This window comes from Antennarius striatus, chromosome 3, assembly GCF_040054535.1.
Source record: "Antennarius striatus isolate MH-2024 chromosome 3, ASM4005453v1, whole genome shotgun sequence".
In the NCBI taxonomy this organism is placed as follows: Eukaryota; Metazoa; Chordata; class Actinopteri; order Lophiiformes; family Antennariidae; genus Antennarius; species Antennarius striatus.
Window position 1 is genome coordinate 1,322,897 of NC_090778.1, and position 26,035 is coordinate 1,348,931.

Genomic DNA, 26,035 nt, shown 5'->3' on the forward strand with positions numbered 1-26,035 from the left:
AGTGTGTTCACACCCGGACACGACTGACAGGAAGTGTGTCGGTCTTGTCACCAACAGGAAGCAGCAGCTTGACTTCCTCGTGTGTTGGTGTCTTCTGTTCACCAGAGTAGAGCAGATACCCTCGTGACCGGAGACGTAGTGAAACGACCACACAGGTGTGAATGTCAGTGGTACAAAATGATTCATTCTGGCAAAGTGTGTGAGGGTGTACTGAGTGTGTGCGTGCGTGCGTGCGTGCATGTGTGTGTGTGTGTGTGTGTGTGTGTGTGTGTGTGTGAGACCTGAGCTTATGTTCAACAGATGAAACAAAAATATGCATGAAAAATCTGTTCGAACTCAATCCACTAGAAATAAAAGGCTGGTGTTTACTGTAAAAAAATCTGTAATAACAACAATAATAATAAAGGTAATAACAATAACAAATATAAAGCTAATAATAATAACAACAACAACAATAATAATAATAATAATAATAATAATGGACTAGATTTATATGGCTCATCTGACCTCTAAAGTCAGATGAGCCATGGTGTACTGATATCTAATACATCACTGATATACAGTATATACTGATATATACTACAGTAATACTACAGTAATCTTTCGCTTATTGTGATTCAAGATGTGCGGCTTCACTATATCACAGATTTTTAGTAGGTAGTCACGTGATACCGTACGCACATGCTATTGGCTGACAGCATTTGTGTGTCCCTAAATAAAAAAATTAATTGTTGCTGTATCGCAGAATTTTGTTTTTCGTGGGTAATCCCGCGAATAATGAGGGATTACTGTATACTGATATATAATATATAAACTGAATTATGACTTCTGTTCTAGTCATAAAACACCTTTGAGAAACTTTTGGGGTGGGGCTGGGAACAAAACCGTGGTGTCACGGTTGGGTGTTGGTGCTGTGCTGTGCTGGGGTGTGGCAGGAGGAGAGGCTGGGCTCGTGGGCGGAGCCTCGTCTTCACACCTGTTACTCTTCTCAACACCTGGACCTGATCAGGCTGATTAGCCTGATGCTTCTTAAGCCGGGTTCTCTGTTGGTTCTGGTCCAGATTGTTCTGTACCCTTACCCACACGTTTAGTTTGCTGGACTTCGAGAGTTTTCTTGTGTTTCCTGGATTTTTGCTTTATTGATTAAAATGTGAATGCAAGGTTCTCCAAGAGTGTTCTACATCTGGGGCCTAACCCTGTCCACGTGGATTGGTTAGCTTCTTCCTGTTTGTATCTGCAAAGGACACACTTACTGGTGTTTGGATAATGTGGGCCAGCAATGGTTCTGTAGGTTGTGTAGGTACTATAGGTACTGTAGTATCTGTAGGTACTATAGGTACTGTAGGTACTATTGGTACTGTAGGTTCTGTAGATACTGTAGGTTCTGTAGGTTCTGACCAGTGTTTCAGGCTGTCCTGTCTGTTTCTCTGGGAACAGGAACACGTTTTGGTGAAAGGTTTTGTGGAGCTTTGATGTGTCTTGACTGAGTTGTTTGACAAGGATTTTGTCGAGGTTGTGATTAACGTTTAATGACATCATGTCTTCTAAACAACGCAATGACATCACCATAAGATCCAAGGTAACACCTCCATCCTATAATGTTCAAGGTCTGCAGCAATCATACAATCCACTGCTGTGAGAACAAATCCTGATGATCCAGACTGACCTTAAACTGATTCAGTTTGGTGACTAATTTGTAAAATCTTCAAAAGTTCCTGATCTTGATCCCGAATCACAAATGTTTTTTATTGATTAACCATCAAACTAATGACACTGCTGTGATCCAGATTCTATTTTCACGATCCAGGAGTCACATGATGAGTGTCAACCTATAATGGATCTGTTGGTTTGGGGCACAGTCCCATAGTGGTGACACTGAGCTGGTAGCAGAGCCCCATCTCTGTGATCTGCTCAGAGCTACATGGGAAAAACCTGATTTACAGGTGGAGTTACGGCCACACACTCTAGAATCTAGATGTTTGGTTCAGAGAAGCCCAGTAGCAAAGACACATCCTGGGTCAGAGGAACATGGGTCACCTCAGGAGAGACTGGTTCACGTAGACCTCAGGAGAGACAGGGTAACGTAGACCTCAGGAGAGACAGGGTAACGTAGACCTCAGGAGAGACTGGTTCACGTAGACCTCAGGAGAGACTGGGTCACGTAGACCTCAGGAGAGACTGGGTCATGTAGACCTCAGGAGAGACAGGGTAACGTAGACCTCAGGAGAGACAGGGTAACGTAGACCTCAGGAGAGACTGGGTCATGTAGACCTCAGGAGAGACTGGGTCATGTAGACCTCATACATACATTCAAGCTATTTACTTGGTATTTGTTGTCCATCATCTCATAATGGAGTGTGTGTGTGAAGAACCCATCTGTGGAGACCTGGACCGTACCAGCAGAGGCCTGACTGCCCGTTGCTTTCTCCTGATCTACCCAGAAGTAGGGCCTTTGTTTCTAGTCCTATCTGCTCCGACCCACACCACACCACATTTGTGCTGTGGGTCGTCCAGCAGGTGATGCTGTGGGTCGTCCAGCAGGTGATGCTGTGGGTCGTCCAGCAGGTGATGCTGTGGGTCGTCCAGCAGGTGATGCTGTGGGTCGTCCAGCAGGTGATGCTGTGGGTGCCTCCTCCTGAGTTAGACTGGCCCTTCCTGGCGTGTGGAGGTCTGGTAACCACCCCTGGCCTCCTCTGCTGACGTCCTGAAAACAACGTGCATGAAGGTCTGAGCTTCTGAACAGAACCCTGATGGTTCTGTTCTGTGTGTCAGGCTCACCACCTTCACAATGACAAGAACTCACTCATACATGTCAGCATGTTGTTTCCTCACAGATCGTCTGACATGTCAGCTTCGTCACGAGTCTTAATGGAACACCAGAGGGTTGTTCACCAGTTGTTCACCGTTCCTCCTGCCCAGTAGTTCTATCCATGTGGGGAGGATCTAGGGGTCGTCACTGATTTGCTGTGTTTCAGATAATTATGTTGTCCTGTCCAGATCGTCTGTCTGCTTTATCTCCTCAGGAATCCGGTCAATTCATTCTAATTTTCTGTTTAATGTAATGATTGTGTAAATAAAGCAGACCCATCAGACCCAGAGGACCGGTCTATACATGGGAAACGCTGGATGTCTCCCCACCCTCCGGCTGACATCACCTCTGAGACCCTTCCTGGAGCTCCGGTCCAATTTTTGGAAACTTATTCTGATGTGAACGATGGAAGAAATGTTGCTGCTGACGGCTGCTGTGAGCCTTCACGCCTCAAACGTCACCATTAATAACCTCTACCTCACTTCCTGTGTCCCCGAGTCCTGCTCCTCATCATCACAGAGTGATGAAGGCAGATACAGATGGAGTTCAGAAACCTTCGTGGTGCTGGCGTGTCCGTGTGGAGCCTGCGTTCCGTTGGAGCTGGGGATTGTGGGAGTTCCTGCCAAAAACAGGGATAGTATGTTATAAAAGTACAAACTCTCCAGTAAACACAGAAGTAACGCACAACAGCTTTCATGAAGATGGAAATGGTTCCTCTGTGTGGGAGGGGCCCAGCGTGTCGTCTGGACACGATTAGAGCGACTTGCTGGAAGATGAAGTCGTTGTGTCTGTTGATCAAAAAGGCTTTTAGAGCCGTCAGCACCAACAGACGGTCGCTCTCAGAACATCTGAACGGAGACATCTGCTTTGGGTTCGATGGGTTAAAACCAGTCGTTCAGAGACGCTGTCTGCAGAGAGAATCCAGAATGAACTGATTCTTATCCCGTTCCTCCTGGGGGGCAGTGATGGGGGGGTTTGGGCTGCACAAAGCAGAAAAAAACCCCAGAGGGGTCCACTGGTGCTGACAGGTGCAGGACGTTTACTGCAAATAATATAGAACATAAAGGAACTCTGTTACTCACACACCCTGTTTAAGGATTGGCCCTGTCGCCATGGGAACTCGACTGCATTTCTTCATGTGATTCAGGACAGCTGGACGACCTTCATGAATGACCTTCATGAATGACCTTTATTAACTTCAGATCCTGCATCAGACGTCTCCATCACGCCTACACGCCTCCATACGTCCTTTACATCACGATTCAGATTTACATTTAAAACATGATACGCCTGATCGATACAGAGATTGATTGATTGAATGATTGATTGATTGATTGAATATATTTCGGTGACATTCAATGCCACACTGTGAGAGTTTCTTTTTAAGTATCATTCATTCATCCTTGTTCAGGAATGGTAGTTTTCGGGTCGTAGGTCACAGGAAGTTGAACGGATTAAACAGTTAAGCAACAACAATCTGATGATTAAATCATGAACATTATTGATCAGTATTGAGCATTGATGAATGCATTGAGCGCTATGTTTGGTCTAATTTTAAAATTCTGTTTAAACGTCAGGGAAAGTAATCATCTTATGCAACTTCAATCTGACCATCATCTGGATGTTACAGTGAGGATGAGGATGAGATGAGGATGAGATGAGGATGAGATGAGGATGAGGATGAGATGAGGATGGAGATGAGGATGAGGATGAGATGAGGTGGAGATGAGGATGAGGATGAGATGAGGATGGAGATGAGGATGAGATGAGGATGGAGATGAGGATGTGGATGAGGATGAGGATGGGGATACATTCTTCATCCTGAAGCCCTGACATCCTTGAAGAACTTCTAAAGGGACGCGACCCCCCCTCCTGCTGGTTCACTGACTGGACGTGACCCCAGAGGTCGCCGTACCGTCTCTGGTGACCTCTGCTCTGCCTCCACTCCTACGCTGTGAGGCTAACGTCTCTCTGAGGCCCCTCATCAGACGGGGGCTCACACCTCCACCCGCTCCGCTCTGGGGGGTCACACAGGGGGCTGTGCTGCTGCTGGGCCTCTGCTGGAGGGGGCAGCACAGTCCCTGCACTGCACACGGGATGAGAGATGGAAAATGGAAAATAAAATGGAAGCAAATTAAGTGAAAGAGAAAGACCTGAAACTACATAACAGGTCATAGGATGACGTAGACTGACATGACATAAAACTAGATGAGACTGACTTAGAACAGCTACAAATGGTAAAGTAAAGAAAAATAAAATGATGTGCCTGATTGCTAAACGACAATGTCTGAAATGAATGGAGTGTGTAGGCCACTCCGTAGGTCTAAGGTCCGGTCCTGGACGGGGTGGGGTCGTTACCTTGGAGGCCCAGCAGCTCAGAACCTCTGAAGAACAGCCTCGGGTCCCTGCAGGATTGTGGTCTTGGAGGACTCTGGTTGTCAGGGACGGATCTGGGTGGATCTGCTCGATGCTTCTTCCTCCCGTTCATCACTACAGGAAGTGGATCATCTGGAGGCAGAAGGTCAGAGTCGGACCCAGGACAGCAGACATCTGAAGGGTGTGTGTTGTTCTAGACCGTCAGGTCTGACTCTCACATGAAATGTCTGATGATGTGATTAAGGGTTATATAAATAAAGGTGGATTGATTGATTGATTGATGGTCTCTGTCCCCACCTCACTAATGCATGTGAATGCTGGTTTGTGTAATGAAGTTCATGAGTGGTTGATAGTATTAGACCGTTACACACTTTAAGTTGTATTAAAGGTGGGATAAATGATGTGGATTAACAAACACTTTAAATGATGTGAATAAATAATGTGAATAAACACACTCAGCTCCTTCTGACAGAACCGCTAGTCTATGGTGTTAATGAATAATGTGGCTACACATCCACGGTCGTTTTTAGAAACAGGTTTTGCAGTTTGATGTTTTGGACTTTGGGATATAGTGGAAGGATACTACCAAAGGAAAAATACTTCAAAGTACTAGTACTGCAGTATTGTGAGTTGTAAGTTTCTTCTAAATAACTTAAGTCTGTTGTTTGTGTCCTCACTGAAAGCAGGATTCACACTGGATCCAGTTTGGTCACTAATGTCGACCACATGGGCTGAAAACAGGAAGAGATCCATCCTGTCTCACGCTTCTACATTCAGACGAAAGGACCAGAACATGTGTGGTTCTAACCCTACCCCCCCACCGCTGGAGCCCCCGCTGTAAAAAAGTCAACGCAGCGTTACAGTAAGTCAGCTGACTCTTCTAATGGACGTAGGTCGTAGATTTAAATGGAGTTATTCGATAAATGTACTTCATTACTCTGTTCTGGTAAAGGTCTGACCTAACGTAAGGAAATTATTGTGCATTTAGTGTATTTGAATCATGAAACTTTATTAAAATCTGAGAGGCAACGATACGGTCTCGTTAAAAACATGAGGTGAAAGTTCAAATATACTTAAAAGTATATAAATAAGTAATACATAGACACCATTTATAAAATACAAGCCTTTGCAACTCCTACGAAGTATGTGTTGACTTCAGGATATAAGCACATACCTCCACTCAAACACATGAGACTCCTTCTCCCATAATGCACTGCGCTTCATAAGACCGTCTGATGACAGAACTGGTACATTTAGATTGCAGCAGGTTTTACAGTGTACAGAGTTCTCCTTTTCTCACTGATCATTTGAGAGTTGTCAGTGTCGCTGCGGTGCAGCTCAGGGACGTTTAGAAACCATCTGAAACCATCTGAAACCATTTAAAACCATCTGAAACCATCTGAAACCATTTAAAACCATTTAAAACCATCTGAAACCATCTGAAACCATCTGAAACCATCTGAAACCATTTAAAACCATCTGAAACCATCTAAAACCATTTAAAACCATTTAAAACCATCTGAAACCATCTAAAACCATTTAAAACCATCTAAAACCATTAACAACCATTAAGAACCACAGGGTTCCCAGTCGGAGTGCTTAGACCTTTGTAGCACATCAGTCCTCATGACTGTCACCGTCATGGATGTGTTGAAACACACACAACACGTCTGAAGGAGACACAGAGAAGTGTGTGTTCTATTTCATGATGACACAACTGCAGTCGTTCCCAGACCAAACCTCGAGCATCGGGTCAGACCAGCGTCCACTCTTGAATACGACTGTATTACTGGTAACACCTGCTCACGTCACACAGGTACCGACATCACAGAGCACAAGTGTGTGTTTTGTATGTGTCGCCTAATATTTTTGGTTTCTAATTTACATTAAAATGTAAATCACCTGTTCAGTCCTGTTTGGATCCGGTTCTTAACGCCCCCCCCCCACTCACCTTAGCTCTGGACTTAAAGTCGTTCACCGTCACTCTTTACCCTCAATCTTCCTCCTCCACTCCTCTTATTTATAAAATAAAATAAAATTCACGCTAACTTTAACCCCCCAGGTGTGTTGTGACTGAGGTGTGCCCCCACCCAGACGCTGAACAATTCCTCCTCCATTCACATCTACCCAGGAAGTGTTTTAAAGGAGGGATGCGGTTTGGCTTTGTTTCCGTGACTCACACACACTCTCAGTGTTTTTAACACGGAACACGTGTGTGTGGTTGGGTAGCGTGTTATGTAACTACATGTCAGAGCACCTCCCACAATGATAAAGTCTGACCACTCTTACCTCCGCTCATTCAGACGTTCATGCGTCCCAGCAGAGCCCCCCAAGGATCAGTTGGCAAAAAGTTCCACTTTGTGAAGTTCTTCTCTCTGATTTGACCAGCAGCTCTGCTAATGTGGATCCATTCAGGTGTTGCTATGGGAACCTGAGGCCGCCGCCCACGTTTGTTTGCAGTTGTTAGGGGTGATGGAGGGTGAGGTGTTATGGTCTTAGTTACCAGCCTTGGTTCATGGGACACAATCATGTCAGAGCTGACGGTTTAGCGTCCCGGTATGGAGGGGGCTGTCTGGTCATCATGTCGAGCTAAAAACGTTTCAGCCAATCAGAGACTGTTCACACCCAGCGTGAGTGGCGTCTCTGACGTCTGCTGTGTTCCCCCCTGTTTCAGGTCATTTGGTGGGAATGTGAGCAGCAGATAAACGCGGTACATGTTGAGGTGTTGGCCAGGAGAGCTGTGGTCCAGGAAGAAACCCGGACCGGCTGCTGTAACGACACTCTTGTGTCAGGTTCCATGGGGGGTCCAGACAGCGGAGGGCACTAAGTCACGATGCAAACTAATACCTGACTCGTTTTCTTTCCCTCCATCTGATATGATCACCACAGAAGAAGACTTCTGACAGGACAGCTCAGGAAACTCGTGAACCAAATCCAACCCTGTAAAAGTCACGCTGTAGGTTTGCACCAACAGAAACACGGTAGGCTACTGCAGCGATGAGGAAGATGTCATCCGTGAATTCACAAGTACAATTCGACTGATGGTCTCCATCAAGCAGCGCTCCAGCCTGATTTCCTTCCTGCTTTCTGGGCCGGTCAGGACGACTCTGACAGACAGCTTCAGTTTGTCCCTGGGTACACTGGTCACCATCAACACCTGATGCCTGAATGGGGGGGTCCATCACTCTGTCCCTTTGTTGTTCGACTCTGATTGACGTTTCTTTGGCCAGGAGCACGGTGTAGGGTAAATATTCAGACAGGGACCCTCCCATGAAGGAAAATGGATGGTAATTTCAAGGGCAGTGCAAAGGTCAATGATGTAAACTCAGTGTCCATTTCTACTTCAGTCCAGGAGAAGACATGTCAACATGTTCCACAGGGTGGGGTTACGAGTCTGTAGTACCATTACAGCTCTGATGAGGTGTGACATTTGACACCAACCAAAAGAGATGTCATCTGTAACCAAAGAGGATTTCTTTGTGTTCATTGGTTGATTGGTTTGTCATCATGGAGATGGGAAACACCACAGTGTTGAGGGTTGGGCTGTAGCTGGGGACTGAGGCTTTTGTAAATATCTTAGAAAGTATTGTTCCAATGACGGGGAGTCCTGAAACTACGAACACAACTGATTCAGAGAGGTTGTTCATAGCTGAACTTCTCCTAAGTCATATATATGCACGTTTTATGAAGTAGAACTGAAGGCCCAGGTGTGAAACGGCCCAGCACCGCTTAAAAAACGTATTTATAAAGATTTATTCTTTTGTTTGCACTACAAAATCTTCATAGCTGATAATTTTCTAGAATTATTTTTCTTTTTTCTGATATCAAATGTATCTACATAACAGTTCTTCTCTCTCTTTGTGTCTCATGACATCATGAATGGATTCTGAGGTACTTATTAGACTTGGATGTGTTTTTAACTTTCTGTGAGATTATTAATAAATACATTTTAATAAAATCAGGCACAGTTAATTGGCTTACAGTTGTGAATTGTGAATACGTATGATGTAGTGACACTCCTGAAATAATTCAGTAACGTGATCTGCAGTGACATGCTTTCTTCACACTGACTCTTTGTCCCTCTGAAGATGATTTCGGGGGTTTCCTACTCTGAACGATGACATCACAGTGGATTTGTGTGACTCATCCTCTTGCATGGATGTGGGTGAAGGTAATGAAGCGTGGATTTTTTAAAACTCCCACTCATCCCTCTTGGATCGCCACGGCGATGATGGTCCTTCAGCTCCCAGCTACACCCCGTCAGCTGGTTCGCTTTGGAACACTGAAGTCATCAGCGTCACAGCAGCCTGGAATATAATCTGAAACAGTCTGAAGTGACATTATTGAAGCGTGTTGGTGTGTGTCAGCGGAAGAGAAAACACACCGTCATGGACCGTTGTCTCATTCCCAGGTGTTCAGGTACCAACACTGGTACCGGTTAGAGTCTGAGAGGCACAGGTGTTCTCTAACCATAACCCAACCATTAGAATGCCTGGGCTTCGTTTTGCTGCAGTCGTAACACATTTGATTGATTTGTTATGAAGTTTCATTGATCCTCTATTAGTAAAACAGTTGCTGGAACCATAAAAACTGTTCAGCACACAGTGTCATGTGAAAACACCTGCTATGAAACTGGCTCTACGTTCAGCGTTTGGTCTGTTCATCCGCAGCAGCATCATGATGCTATATGCTATGCTATATGCTATGCTATATGCTATGCTATATGCAATGCTATATGCTATGCTATATGCAATGCTATATGCTATGCTATATGCTATGCTATATGCAATGCTATATTCTATGCTATATGCAATGCTATATGCTATGCTATATGCTATGCAGGTGCTTTTCCCTGGTTTCCGACTGGTTACTTTCTGCCTGGTGGTGAAAAGGAGACGGTGAAGGCTGTACTTGTACTTTAATGATCTGGAACAAGTTGGTCATTCATCTCAGTGGATCTGAAGCGTGAGTCACGCGTGTTCCAGCGGGGAACACTGTCGGTCCAGAACACGATGTTTTGGAGTGTTTCTAACGTTCTGCTGCTGAGTCAACAGACACACTTTCTCCAAATGTCTTCAGCCATTTCATTGGTTCATCAGCTTCCACACACAAAAGTGTCTAAACTCCAGTGTGTAAATGTCACCACAGGTCACACGAGTCCGACCCACGACCTTCTCACCGTATCAGCTCTACACTGTGTTTCATGTCCAGCTGCATCTGCTGTGAACTCCGGTTGTGTTTGTGCACCAGCAACGTGAGATTGTGTGGAAAAGCTTCCAGATGCTGCCGGCGACTCTTTGACCCTTTCTGGAGGGATCTCACGAAGCAGCAGCAGCGAGAAGCTGCAGGATGTTGTCTTAATGCAAAGGTTCTAATACAAAACCCAAACAACAAGACCTCCTGTTGACCTGCTGACCCGGATGGCTGAGGAACCATGAGTCAGAGTTCTGAATGTCACAAAGGTGACACTGAGATGATTACCATGGTAACAAGTTTGTGTCATAAAGCGAGTTTACCAATAGGCTAGGCCTATTCTGGTTAATCTTGATTTATATTTACTTGATCTTGTCCCATAAATCAAGTTCAGATGTTCTGATCAGATCAGATGAACGCAGGAGAATCCAGTCCCTCCCACCTGTAGTGACATCGACCGTATTGTGTAGATCGGGTTCATGAACATGTGGCTGGTGATCCAGGTGTGGCTCTTCAGTGATTGCTCCTGGCTCGCAGATGAAACATGAAACATCTCAGTGGTTTTGATCCACCCATCGGCCTCTCATGTCCGGTTCGGGGCTGCAGTCGGCTGCAGGAACGACTGTCCGTCATTTTAATTGGAGGATAATGGCCTACGTTGGCCGTTGCTGGGTAAACAGGTAAACAGGTAAACAGGTAAACAACCCCTTTTGAATCAGTCTGCTCAGCCGTTAGCTCAAAGCTAACCCTTTGGTAAAGACAATTTCAAGAAGAAACAAGGTGTGGAGTATCTTACACTTCAGGACGAAGGGACTGAGGAACTGGTCCCTGTGGAGAGAACAGGTTCTGCTGTTCTGTAGTGACCACGTTTGACCTACGTATGCGTGTGAGCCGTCGTTCTCACACGGTAAAAACATCAAGTCCACCCAACGATCACGTTTAATGGATGGAAGCATCAACGCTGGCATGAAGCTCAACCCCACGAAGAACCAACCAGAACACAAACCATCAGTAGGTCAAGGCAGCAGAAAACACATTGGTGGTGAGAATTATTACAACAGTATCAAAGAATAAAGTCAGAGGCTTATTATACTCACATTTAGTTGAACTAAGTCTTTAAATATATTATATGGTTCTCACTGCAATACATTTCCAAATATTTTGCTTTCATGGCTCTGAGTCAAAAAGGTGTGAAACTCCTGGTGTAGGTGATGGTGTAAAGCCCCCAGTCACCTGGTCACAATCAATCAGACGGTTCAAAACGGCGCTGTGACGGTCCCCTGTATATTATATTAATGTTATATAGTATTATGGTATAGTACGTATGGGTAGCAAGCTAGTTTTGGGTGATCTTTGGTAGTATATGTATTTTAAGAAGTACTTTAGTTATGGTTGGTTTGGTTATGTTGTATTGGAGTATAATTTCTGTTCTCCCTGTTTCTTTTAGTTGACTGGGGAGCAGAGCACTTGGTGGCAGCAATCAGCCAAGTGTCGGCACCTGGGCCCTGTGCCGACGCCCTCTATAAAAGCCTGCGTCCCCAGTCCTGGGGGGAGGAGTTCTGTTGGGTTTGGTTTTCCCAGCTTTGGGTTCAGCACCGCTCCCTCATGCACCTCTTTCAACATTTTGGTTAAAGCACTCAGCATGCAGACCAAGGTACGACAGCACCTCAGATGAAGGACAGGAGGGACCAGGTCAACACGAACACCTCAGGGGGGGAGGCGTTCCCTCTTCTGGATCAGGTCCAGGATTGGCTCTCCTCCCTGTGACCAAGATCCAACGACACCAGTAATGTTGACCCGGAGCTCAGAGGAAAAAACAAGTGTCACACGTAAAGTGATGGTTTTAGTGGAGAATATAGAATAAAATCAGCGTCATTGTGGAGGAATTACATCATCGTGAACAGACAGACCTCTAAAAGTTTATAATCGTGGGGTTTATGAGAAAGTCCATCCAGTTTTCACCAATAACAGATACAACATCAACAAACCAACATTAGCATGAACAGACACAGGATAGGAGATATTCATGATACGATAAATGATGAAATACGATATAACTGATGTGACATTACAGTTCTTAATTATGATAATGACATAGAATGTGCTATGACATATGATGTGAAGTGATTCGCTATGATATACGATACGACATGACATGACACAACACAACAAGAGGACATGACATGACATGACATGCCGACACGACATGACATGACATGACAAGACAACACCAGGACACGACATACCACAACGTGACACGTCATGAGGACATGACATGGCATGAAATGGCTCGACGCAACATGACATGACGTAACACAACACAACATGACACAACACCACATGTCACAACATGGCACGACATGACATAACACAACACAACATGACATGACACAATACAATAGGATCAGATGATATGACAGTCAGGAGGCGTTGTCACACTGGTGGGCGTGACACCTGGTGGGGGTGACACCTGGTGGGCGTGACACCTGGTGGGCGTGGCACCTGGTGGGGGTGACACCTGGTGGGCGTGACACCTGGTGGGGGTGACACCTCCTAATGATCAGTGTACTCTGGACCAGACCTCCACTGAGCAACACATTAAAACTGTACCTAGGGGGTGGGGGGGCTGAGGTGTGTGTCACTGACAGTCGCTTCAGAGAGGCTTTGGGTCTCATCGCTGTTGATTTGATTGATGGTCTTACACCTGGTCGATCTCTCTCTGAGCCTCCAGGTGTTGTGTTTGATTCTTTACGTGCTGGACTGTAAAATAGTTCAAGTCTTTCTGCTGGGGAAAACCTGGAGCTGGAAAAGAGAACAAAAGACGTCACAGAACAAGAGCTGTGATGGTGTGTCGCAGGTAGAGGATGTGAAAGGGTAGTAAAAAATACGTCACATGACCCACATGACCCACATGACCCACATGACCCACATGACCCACATGACCCACATGACCCACAGCGCGTCATATAGAGTGGATACGCAGTCATGAGTGTTGTTGAATCACTGGTCAGAGTAGAAATAACGTTCCAACACAAATTAAAGCAGTTCTATTAAGTTCAAGCTTCTGTTTGTGTGTGTGTGTGTGTGTGTGTGTGTGTGTGTGTGTGTGTGTGTGTGTGTGTGTGTGTGTGTGTGTGTGTGTGTGTGTGTGTGTGTGTGTGTGTGTGGGTGTGGGTGTGTGTGTGTGTGAAGGCTGCAGCAGTGTTTCAGCTGGACATGAGATGTTGTTCTTGGACTCCACAGACACACACACACACACACACACACACACACACACACACACACACACACACACACAAACACACACACACACACACACACACACACACACACACACACACACACACACACATTCCTCCATCAGCTCCCAGCAGAGCTGACCTCATTATGGGAAACAAAGCGTCTCTGCTCCGCTGAAGGTTCTTTCTCACAGTCGTCGTGCGACGCTGGTGCAAACACAATCGTGTGTGATTCACCTGGAATCAGGACACATTCTAGATTCTACTGGTTACTCCTCACTCGTGCAGGGAAGTGTGTGAATCCCTGAATCCGTCCGTCCTCGGCCTGAAGTTACACCCAGAGGCTGGGGCAGCGACCGTCCCTTGACCCCCGGGGGCAGGACTGGAGGGACGTCAACAAGACCCTTAATTCACATCATTCAGTTTAAAACGCTGCAAGGACTAATCTATTCATGAAACTCTTCTATCACCATCTTGAATCTGGTGTTTGGTCAGATTTATAAACCTGTTTGTAACGTTTGTCGGTCCGGACACAACAATCCTCTCTACTGTCTTGTGTTACATCCCATCAGTGAGTTACTGTGTTTGAGGTGCAGGAGACAGGGACTATTTTACCTCCAGGAGAGGGAGTAGAACTCAGTGATGTGGTGACAGTTAGGGGGTCTCATCCATGACAGGACTGGATCAAAACTGAACCCTAACCCTAACCCTAAGCCTAACCCTAACCTAACATAGCCCCAACCTTTTATTTTTTGTTTTAATATAACACACTTCACACCTTCAGCACATTTACAACATCAACAACGTCCAACTACAACCAATGCAGTCAGACTGAAACATCCTGTGACACCCCTGAATTCAAAATTTTACCCTGTCAAAGATCAAAGCTAGTGCTCTGACCTACTGTCACTGATCAAAGCACTAGCTTTGATCTATGGTCTTACTCACACTGGCCTTCTCCCTCGTCTTTCTATCTAAATCAGTTCCTGAGTGTACAAAAGTTGAACTTTGACCTTGACCTAGTTTTCTTAAAGTCAAGCTCATCCTCTCATTTTCATGCCTGAGTCATGTCTATCTGAATGAACACATGAACACTGACATTACAAACATCACCGCTTTGAAGAGGGATGTAAAAAAAAAAGGCTGATGGGTAGAAGCCATTGGGCTTGGGAAATGTCCCTATTCAACACTCTTCTATCCACCCCCCCGTCACAACAAATCTGTTTGACTGCTTCTGGGTCAAGGGGCAACGATCAGGACGTCCTTCAGTGACATGCGTCCTATCGAACCATGTTGAGAAGCAATGGGGGGCCAATGGTAAAGGAATACTAAAAACCCTAACCCCTAACCTCTAACCCTAACCCTAACCCTAACCTCTAACCCTAACCTCTAACCCTACCCCTAACCCTAACCTCTAACCCTAACCATAACCCTAACCCTAACCCTAACCCTAATCCCTAACCCCTAACCTCTAACCCCTAACCCTAACCCTAACCCTAACCCTAACCTCTAACCCTAACCTCTAACCCTACCCCTAACCCTAACCTCTAACCCTAACCATAACCCTAACCCTAACCCCTAACCCTAACCCCTAACCCCTAACCCCCAACCTCTAACCCCTAACCTGTAACCCCTACCTCTAACTCTAACCCTGAACAAAAATGTTAAGACGTTTTTGGTTTGTCTGTTTAATGTAAATGAAAGTGGATGTGTAACTGGATTGTTGGAACCAACACTTTGGGAAAATATATGCTCTCTCTCACACACACACACACACACACACACACACACACACACACACACACACACACACACACACACACACACACACACACACACAAAGAATGGAATTATTCATGCCTCCACTCGGTTCCCTTTCACCAGTGGAACGTTTCCTGCTCCTCCAGCATCCGGCAGTAAATCTACTTTCATATTCCAGTCCTGATCTTCAGCGTGCTGAGACGGGTCACATGATACCCGTCCCTGGATTCCTTTCAATACCACATGGCCAACCTGATGAAATCATTTACACATCAGTGCCATGGCCGTCTTTGGTCCTGGCCAGGTCTCCAAAGACAACATTATTAAAGTTCACAACCAAAAATAAGAGGAACGAATTCCTGAGAAGACACAGACTATACTAACTGGTCAATACATCTGTCTGTGTGGTAGGACCACAGCACTACTGTAGGTTAGAGCTCCTACCTGAGGAACCTGACCTTCTCTTTAGTGTGACGTAGTGAATGATGCCTGATATCCCAGCATGGAGTGGTTTAAAAACTCTCTAAAACCTGCTGATCAGGTGTTCTTCATCGTTACGTCTTTCTTAATTTGAGTGGAAATTTCTTTTAACTAGAGCCACTAAACTAAACGTCTGAGTTCTGCTGCACATCCGTCTTCCTGAAGGAGAGTTCACATCTCCTGCTGCCCCCAGCGTGTGGTGAAGTCCTACACCCCGTCGTGTTGAAGAAACCAGTCCTGACTGAGATAAATGAACTGCTGCAGAGCATCAAACTGAACACACACACACACACACACACACACACACACACACACACACACACACACACACACACACACACTGTACATACAGACGGGGTAGAGATTACCGGGGCAAACCGCCACCTGCTGAGGAGCAGCGCCCGTCCACACCATCACTAACATGATCCTCTTCCTCCAGCACGCTTCAGCAGGTCGACCACATCGAACCATCAGTCTGATGCTCCACATCCCGAGACCCATCCGCCCCCCCAAAATGAAAGTATCAAAGAGATAGAAGGCTTGAAACAAGCAACTTATTTTAAGTATAAAGTCATCAGCATGAAATAGAAGTAATCAGTCCCAGCGGACAGAGACATTAGTGAACCAGAGAGGAGAGGTGTGTCTGACAAAAAGCACCAGAAACCACCCTCCTTTGGTCCTGGATTTGACTTGAGCTCTTGATCCAGATCTGGTGATCAGTGTGAGCTGAGGTGTTGGTGTCCGACCCACGAGAACACGTTCAGGCTCCGTGTGAAGACGGCCACATGTTGCCTCCTCTCTTAGGCCATCTGCCCCAGGGCAGCACTACGACTCCATTTTGCTCGCTGTGAGTTTGCAGGGTGTCAAATCCTGTTCTTCCTAATTTGATTAACCGCATCTTGAGCACAGATGCTCAAATATGTAAACTGTGTCGTTTGGGGATGTGATGTAAGTGTGGATGTGAGATACAGCATCCATTAAACAGCATGAGTCACCATTAGGCTGTAATACCCCTCACCTCACGTTTCACAACACGGTCAGTTCGCCGCCCCACAGTTTGGACGCGGTCAGACAAATCCCCCCGTGTCTGGGGGCATTACGTGCTGTAGATGCTGAATTAAATGTTAGACCTCGGGTCATGCAGAGGGGTAACTGATCTGTAAGACTGGATTGGGTGTCGCTGTGGACCGGCCAGAGGGGATTACACAGTTTTCCCTCTGACATCAGGGGGAAAGTCATGGAGGCAACAGTTGCTCTGAATAAATCACATTTGCTGTCAAAAGTATGAACATGAAGTGGCGCCCTCTACATGTGGGTCATTTTCCACACGTGAAGGGAACATGGTTACCAGTGGTTACAAAGCTGAGTTCATGTCACATCTTTGCTGATTGGAGCACAAAGACTGGTCAGATTAGGTTCAATTGAACATATGTCAATCATCTGGTAATTTCTATACATGGAACAATGTTCTCACCTCTATTTTCCCCTAATTCCATGCAATCATACATAATTTACCTTCTGCTATTTTATAGTTGATATGACAAACATGTTGGAAAAGGGAGAACACCAGAGAAGAGGCTTCAGGTTTCTAACACCGAATCAGCATCGCTGATGCTACAACCTTGTTTTTGGCTCAGCCGTTATTATAATTATCTCTGATCACACAGTAATTACAAGAGTAAATCTTACAATTTCCTCTTTTTCTAGAATGGAAGAGACTCCTGTAAAAGATGATCTGTCATGTGTAGAATTGTGTTTATTGGTAATGGTTTGACAAAGTGTTCCCAGTTGAGTCACTGAGTCAGTCCACCCAGTAAGACGCCCCATATGGACAATATTTATGTCCCCAACTTACAGAGGTTGTGGATCATTTTGGAGGATATATAAGGTACCAGTGTGTGATGTCACTTTGATCTTCATTTTGTGGGACATTAACCTCCCTTGTGTATGTTTCCCTATGAAACACAGGGCAGTGGAAACCACAGTGAAAAGCACAAACAAAGGCCTACTGTGGACGCTCTCTTTGGCCTTCACGTCAGCCAAGAGAGGAGCAGATCGGGGGCCTGTCTGGCACATTTGTTGGGATGGGGTCACAGAGCCTTTGAGGCTGTGAAGGTGACTCATGGGGCTAATGTCAGTGAAGGTCAAGAAGTCCAGTTGGTCTGAACTTGTGGTTAGTGGGGGTGTCCTCTTGGCCGGGGGAGGCCGAAGGCACTGGAGGCTACTAGATCAGCAACACGGCTCTACTTGCCCCGCCATACCGTCAGGGTTGTGCTGCTGTAGCACGGATGTCCACAGAGACCGGGGCATGGGCCCCCCCCTGGCAAATGTCCACATGAGCAGGGGGTGTCAGCCTCTCCTTACATTTTCTCCAAAAGTCCACTGGTTGCAGAATCAGGTTGAGGCTGATTGTCCTCGGTTGGTCATCTGAGGTTTGAAGCTCCACTTGGTTGTCATGACTACGAGATTGTCAAAGTGACCTTTAACCCTTGATCCAGCCAACTAAGAGTGCTGCTCCTTGTCCTTCCAGTGGGAAGGGGTGTCTCAGTGGCCCCTGGGAACTCCCGGTGTCCCCTCATCCCTCCCAGAGCATCTGAATGAACCCCAGAGTTCTGATTCTGATCCACAGGGACTTTGGCTGTAGACCTGGTGTGTGACAGTGAATACTGTACTGTATACTGTACAGAATAGTTTTGGCTCACATGTGTGAGCTCTGGTGATTGTTGTAGGACCCTGTGATGTGAAACACCATCAATAACCACTTTGAAATTTATCATCATCTCTGTCAACTATTCATATGCTGGCCAGATAATTTCCTGTTCTAGCCTCTGGAGGAATCTAGCCGGTGTATGACCAGAGGAGAAATGTGTCGCAGTCTTCAGCCTGCAGGCATTAAACATCTGTGGTGCATGCAGCCGTGAGCCGGTCAGAGAAGGAAGATCCCACTTGTCCGACAATGGTGACATTCTTTATTAGCAGAAATTCAAGTTGTTGTCCATCCAGCATTCCTCAAGACAAGGAATGAACTGTCTTCCTGCCAGAGTTCCTGGGCTTTCATGGGACAATCAATCCAAAAACCCCCATCAAAGCTTTAGCAAACTGAAAGTCACACTGTGAAAACACTAAATACTAAATATACTGATATCATGACAGCTGTGCCAAGTGTTGCTTGTAGATCTTAAACATCTGCAGTCCCCACCAGTATCCTAGACATTAAAATATAACACATGTGTCTTCTAACTCAAGAAGTCATAAACCAGAGCAATAAATTCAGGGGCATTCCCCAGGCAGGTGATAAAAAAAGCTGCTTATATTAGTTAGTATCTACTGCATTTATAAAACATCATGTTTATGTTAATGACATCTTTTCTGTTGTAAATATGATGTAAATCATGAAATCAGCTGAACCTGTGACCAAACATGCGTGAGTAAGGTTACGTTGGCGTGTGTTTGACGTCACAGTGAACCCAAAGGAAGCCAGACAGCGTGTGATCCGACGTGTGTTATTGTGGCTTCCATCATTTCCGTTGGTGTCCAGGACACGTTAGTGCTCACACACTGGAATCGTGTGGCGACACGTGGGTCGACCATTCACACCTGACCTCCTTTAAACCCACTTCTCCAGCGACGGCTGACTTCTCACTATTAGGTTTTTAAATCAGTTTCAAGCCAATATTTTTTTACTGTTTATGTCACAGGTCATGTGACACACCAGCTGGTTCTGGTGAATGTCATTACATCACACAAATAGACACCTGATTGTTTAGGTGTGCAGTACTCAGTACTTGGGTTAACCAGTAAGAGGTGCTGGTTAATAAGAAGTGGGCATTGACCATTGACCATAGCAACGAGGTGTCGTCATCATTCACCAGACTTTTGTTGTTTCATGTAGGAGGGCTCCGACATTAATCAGCTCCTAACTAAAATCAATAACCAATAATCCAACTTTATCTCTTTGCTGTGTTTCTGAGCCAGGAGGCGACTCTTCAGGATTCGGTGGCGTTTCCAGCAGTCAGCCTTGTTTGTGATGAGGGAGCGCCTCACCTCAACCCCTCCCCTCCTGACAGCTGCAGAGCCGTGTTGATGCCTGGCCCAACTGGGGCTGGCGTCTCGAGCAGGGTGGGGTCGTGTGGTGGATGGCAGGGCTGTAGTTCCAGGGTGGGTGCCAGCCGGGGGCAGCTGCTCGGTGGACTGTTTGGAATGCGTGGAGCCTTACTGTGGGCGGGGAGTCTCTGAAGCCAGCTGGCCTGAAACACAAGAGCACAAAGAGCCCCCCCCGGTGACACCCACCATCGGGTTCCTCGTCCTGACAGACCCCCGTTCTCTGTTGATGTCTGAATGTAGTCTGGAAGTGATTCAGTTGTTTTGGTGTTTCTCTGTGAAGACGTCCTGTTGAAGGACCTTCAGCTCCTGGAGACTCAGGGAGTCTCTGTTCAAGACTGTCACTGAGACTGAGACGGCCTGGGGGGGTTGAGCTTAGCTCTGGGGGTTACTGCTGGGTTGAGCAAATACAAAACAGTAACAACAGAGAAAGTTGTGGGATAATAAATGGATCACAGCCCTCATTCATAGAAGGGAACAGTGCCATAACCTTATTATGTACATGCATAGATGGACATAGAGAAAAGTCACAATAAGCATCATGGAGGGTTAATGTAATGCATTATTACATCTGTTTGAAAGACATGGGCTCGTTCATTTATCTACCATGAAATACACGTCTCCATAGTGACAACAACAACAACAACAACCGTTATGGACGTTAGGACACGTCACAAAGTCCTTCAGCGGTTGAATGTCAGAGAACACCTGAACGACTCATGACGTTACCTTTAAACAAACATCAGATGTCGAAGATGTCGTCCTGCATCTTCTCACTGAACGTCCAGCACTGATGGACTCGTCTCTTGTCCCGTGACTACCAACCTGTCCACACGCATGACCTCACATGACCTCACTTCACTGTGGCCAACAGACTCCACCCTGAACCACGACCGAGTGTCACCAGGCTCCGTGTTGTGTTCAGGGTCCCTCGTGTCATCAGGCTCCGTGTTGTGTTCAGGGTCCCTCGTGTCATCAGGCTCCGTGTTGTGTTCAGGGTCCCTCGTGTCATCAGGCTCCGTGTTGTGTTCAGGGTCCCTCGTGTCATCAGGCTCCGTGTTGTGTTCAGGATCCCTCGTGTCATCAGGCTCCGTGTTGTGTTCAGGGTCCCTCGTGTCATCAGGCTCCGTGTTGTGTTCAGGGTCCCTCGTGTCATCAGGCTCCGTGTTGTGTTCAGGGTCCCTCGTGTCATCAGGCTCCGTGTTGTGTTCAGGGTCTCTAGTCCTACATCAGACACATCAGTGTCAGGAAACACATGTTGAGATGTTTGTGGATGTTGGTTCTTTGGTCGTTGGTAATGATCACTGCCTCTCATTACAGCCCATAATACTTTGTTTTTCAGTTTTCCTGCTGCAGGATGCTTTGCTCCTCAGACTCTACAAGTGGGGAGTGTTCCATTTCCAGGGGGAAGGGAAGTCGTTGGGCTTAGAGTTGGGGTTCATGTCCTGTTAGGCGTCGCCACAGCGTCTCATCCTTTATCCAGTTCTTAGATGAGCACTGACATTTGTTTGGTAAAGTGTTTATGCTGGATGCCCTTCCTGCCCCAGCCCTCTACATTTACCCAGACTTGGGACCGGCCTACCGTTGACGCTGGCTTGTGCCCCCGAAGGGCTGCAGATGCCGTGATTGTAAATGTGGGGCAGACTAGTCAAAAAGCAGAGTGAGAGGAGCAGCGGTCATCTACCCCGACATTAGCCCCAAGAGAGATGGGACCCGATGGGCTACAGCCCTGAAGGTAATTAATCACAAGACTGCTTTCAGATTGAGCTCAAGTTAGTTCAACTCAATGTCAATGATCAATAAATGTGTCACAATGATCAGAATTTAAATGATGATCACAATGTATTGATCCCTGGAGGAAAGAGTTCTGTGTCCTCGTCTACTGCATCTCCACCTCTAGTATCCTGTCCTCTATAATAATGGATTACATTTATGTAGCACTCACTCAAAGAAATCTCACAGTGGATCCGTTGTTCATTCACTCCTCATCCGTACTTGGTGATGGTGATGGTGATGATGGTGATGACCAGGATGGATAGGATCAGGAATGAGTCCATCAGAGGGACAGCACATGTTAGAGGTTCTGGAGATAAAGTCAGAGAGGCCAGACTGAGATGGTTTGGACATGTCCAGAGGAGAGATAGTGAATATATTGGTAGAAGGATGCTGAGTTCTGAACTGCCAGGCTGGAGGCCTAGAGGAAGACCAAAGAGGAGGTTTATGGATGTAGTGAAAGAGGACAAGAAGGTAGTTGGTGTGAGAGAAGAGGATGAGAAGACAGGGTTAGATGGAGGACACTGATTGGCTGTGGCGACCCCTGAAGGGAAAAGCCCAAAGGAGATGAAGAAGACTATTACTACATATTTTATTTGTAGACATCTTTAACACTCATTGTCTGGCAGTCACAAACAAACACAAACCAAATACTGATCGGTGACGTGTCTCCAGCAGATCTGGGTGAGTTGATCCTGACCGTGTTTCTACAGACACCAACACCTCAGGTTCATGTCCCTAACAGGTTACAATAAGACTTAATGAGGAGCATAAGGACACAAGAAAAGAGAAACACTCAAAGACAACAAGACAACAAACACCGGAGCCAAACGCCCGGGGCCCTCATGGAGGTCAGTGTGGGAAGATCTGGACGACACGTGTGCCACATGCTGTAAGCAACACTGAGCAGCACCGTCTGCTGCCCCTGGATGTACGTGTGGTATGGATGTAAAACAAGATGTCATCCATGCATCCCTCTGTTTCCTGTTGCTCCCCCCAGAGGACAGTCATCAGACTGGGCAGACTGGTTTCCTCTGGAGACCCCGTGGTGAACAGATGCGCTCCCCTCCTTTGCCAAAACAACTAAACATGTCCGATCTATTTTCAGACGTGTTTACATCCTGTTCATGTTTATTGTGTAGATGTGCCAAAACCCGACTCATTAATTTGTGTGATACTGAAGACGATCCTGTTGACGCAGCATCAAGCAGATGTGAGGGTTTATCGCTTCGTAAAGACGACTTCTGGTTGTGTTTGACTGTAAATCGTCTCTGTCCGGACACGCTGTGGTGGTTGGAGCATTTTTCTGATGTGAGCCCTATCACCACCTCCTCCTCCATCACATCCAAAGGCTTCATTGTCTCCTGAACAATGACCTTCTTTAGTGTCTCAGTGTGCTAGCCTGAACCACAGGAAAGCCCCCGCTGGAGAGAACACGAGACGTTATTGAGTGTGTGCCAGCTCCCAGAGAAACACGTCATAATTGGATTGTTATGGAGCGAGAATTAGACCCCCCCGGCCTTATTTTACTCATGAGAGTTCACGCTCCTCAGGGGAACGATGGAGACACGACCAAATTTTCCATGAAGCTTGAATGAAGCTTTCTGTCCGCTGTTTTCACCCTGCTCTTCTGTTCTTCACCGCCTGTGCTTCATCTCGCTCGTATCGGTTCAAGACCGCCAGAGGTCTGTACATTCAGCATGAGGCCCAGGTCTGTTCCTACACGTCACACCAGGAACATGTGTGCAATTTGTCAGGAGGAAGTCCCGATGTAAACCTGACATCAGCATGATGTTCTGTAGATCCGTGTGCAGAAGAAGAGCTCCACTGATGGAGCTGAACCACAAACCAGTGCGGGATCATAGTGATGGCAATTCTCACGTTTCCACCATCAGAACGACTCAGGCAGGTCAGACCATTTTGGACATTGTTCCACCTGTCTACTCCTCCATGCCCCGCCCATCTGATCCTCCATGCCCCGCCCAGCTACTCCTCCATGCCCCGCCCATCTGCTCCTCCATGCCCCGCCCAGCTACTCCTCCCTGCTCCACATCCATTCCTTGTGTTCATCTGTTCTTCTTTGCGTCTCTTTTGGATCGTCTTCAGTTCTTCTCCTTGGGGGGTTTTCGGAGTCTTTGCTCACGTCTTTGGTGGAATTATCATTGCTGTTCTTCTTTCCTGTCTACATTTAGGTCTTGTTTTTCTACTGATCCTAACCCACTGGCATATGGAGAAAATGTGTGGAATAAATTCGTGTTCATGTTTGGGAATCCCACCCAAAGATTTAATTCTGTTGGTCTGTTTTTATTGACACTCTACCAAGGAGAAACCTTGCACTGCTTTTCTAAATCATTTACTTTAAATTTGACACTGGAATCACATGTGTAAAACACGCATCTCCAGTACGGTGCAGGGTGCCCAGCCTGAGATTCAAACCCTCTTGTCGACAGTTATTCCTCTGCAGTGTGTCGTCTAATCCAAGATAAAAACACATCTGAGGCACCACAGCCAAAAACTACACCAGAGTTTTCTAGAACAGTCTGATGAGGAGAGACAGCTGAAGCATCAGCTCTGGAGGAACGAAGATCAAACCAGTCCTGATGAATCAGAATATCTCGTTCCAGGTGGGGGCAGCGATCAGACGACCAATCAGCATCAGGTGTGACCAGCAGATAACGGTCTGCTTCACACTAAGGTGAGGCCCTGGTGAAAATGGTAAACACTGGGTTTCACTTCCATGAGACAGACCGAGCATCCCATTGGCTGTAGGAGTTGGTAGTTGGAGTCCAGCAGGAGGTTCTACCATCATTTAAAGTGTAGGTTCTCTTAGAAACACGGAGCTGAACTGATCAGGCTAAATGATCCGTAGGTGTCTATCATGTGCATCTGCGGTGCCTTGGCGACATGCCCAGGGTGTACCCCACCTCTCACCTGTAGTCAGCTGGAATAGGCTGCAGGGTGGACAAGATGAGACGACGACATCTCATCTACAAGAAAATGGATGGATGGATGATGGATGGATGGATGGATGGATGGCTGGATGATGGATGGATGTAAGGTTGGCGTGATGATCAGTGAGGTATTAGTGTCTTCTAGAAATCTTTGGTCCTCTGGGATACAGAAACAGTGAAATTATTATTCCAGCAGATTAAAACAGACTTGAACTCTGTCCTTGGAACAGTCAGGAGTGCAGGAGGAGGAGTGTCCTGTTGGGTGTCGGTGCTCTGCTGTGCTGGGGCGTGGCAGGAGGACAGGCCGAACACGTGGGCGGAGCCTCATCTCCACACCTGTACCTGATCAGGCTGATTATTCTGAGGCTTTATAAACCGGGTTCTCCTTTGGTTCTTTGCCTGTTTGTTTTTATCTTCTCTTGTGGCGTCTTGATTGAACTGATTAAATTATGGCTTTAATCATGGATAAATTATGGATAAATTAGCTCCACCGGTGTCCCCATTCCTCCTCGTTGTGACAGAGGAACAACATTTAGAATAGAATAGATAGAACAGTTTACAATAAAATTCTTTAGACAACTCTAATGCAAAAAGACTCAGGTGCAAAGTGTAAACTACAAAAACAGAACACAGGTGCAAGAAGGAGTAATTTTAGACTTAATCTCTGTACCTTTTAATCAGAGATATTAAAATCATAAATGTATGAGATGGTGTACAAATAGCACAATGCGTGCTTTTCAGTGATGTGTTCATTATTTTCAAATACTTGGAATAATAATCCTGAATGATCAGATGAACTTTGGTCTGCCTTGACTGATGTTCAGAACATACCTTGTTTCTGAGGCAACGGTGCTGAAATCATGTTGGTATTACTGGACTCATGCTAAGACGAAGCGACATTGACTTTAATCATGTGAAACAGTCTTTGCACAGTAAGCAGCAGATAATCCAGTCTGCCTGTGAAGGCGAGCCTCTTCCTACATTAACCCAATTACCTTCATGAACATGAACGATACGGCTCCACAGTGGCATGTAACATGGAGACAAAGGCTGTACACGCCGGGCCCTGGGCGGACACGCAGCATACATGATGAAGGAGAGGGCCTGCTGATGTGAACAGGATCAAACCTGTGCTGGGGGAGCAACAGGAGAGCCTTTGTGCTGGGGGTGAAGCAGCATAGGTCATGTGAATTGTCAGAGTTCATTAGCACGACTTGCATGGACGTCATTGTTCCATTACAACATGTCAACGTTTCGTGACAGAGTTCACCATCGGATACACCATTAGTGCTGTGCTCGTCGTTAATGAACTTTATTATCTGGGTGTAAAGACGATCACAGCGCAGTGAGAT

At 46.2% G+C, this 26,035-nt stretch overlaps 1 long non-coding RNA gene across 1 annotated transcript; it reads left to right on the forward strand.

The window, feature by feature from the left end:
- Nucleotides 1-5,261: 5,261 nt before the first annotated feature.
- On the forward strand, nucleotides 5,262-8,931 carry LOC137593131 (uncharacterized). The gene is made up of 3 exons (XR_011035081.1): nucleotides 5,262-5,366; nucleotides 5,872-6,047; nucleotides 7,860-8,931. It is a non-coding gene; the product is annotated as an uncharacterized lncRNA (long non-coding RNA).
- Nucleotides 8,932-26,035: the final 17,104 nt, after the last annotated feature.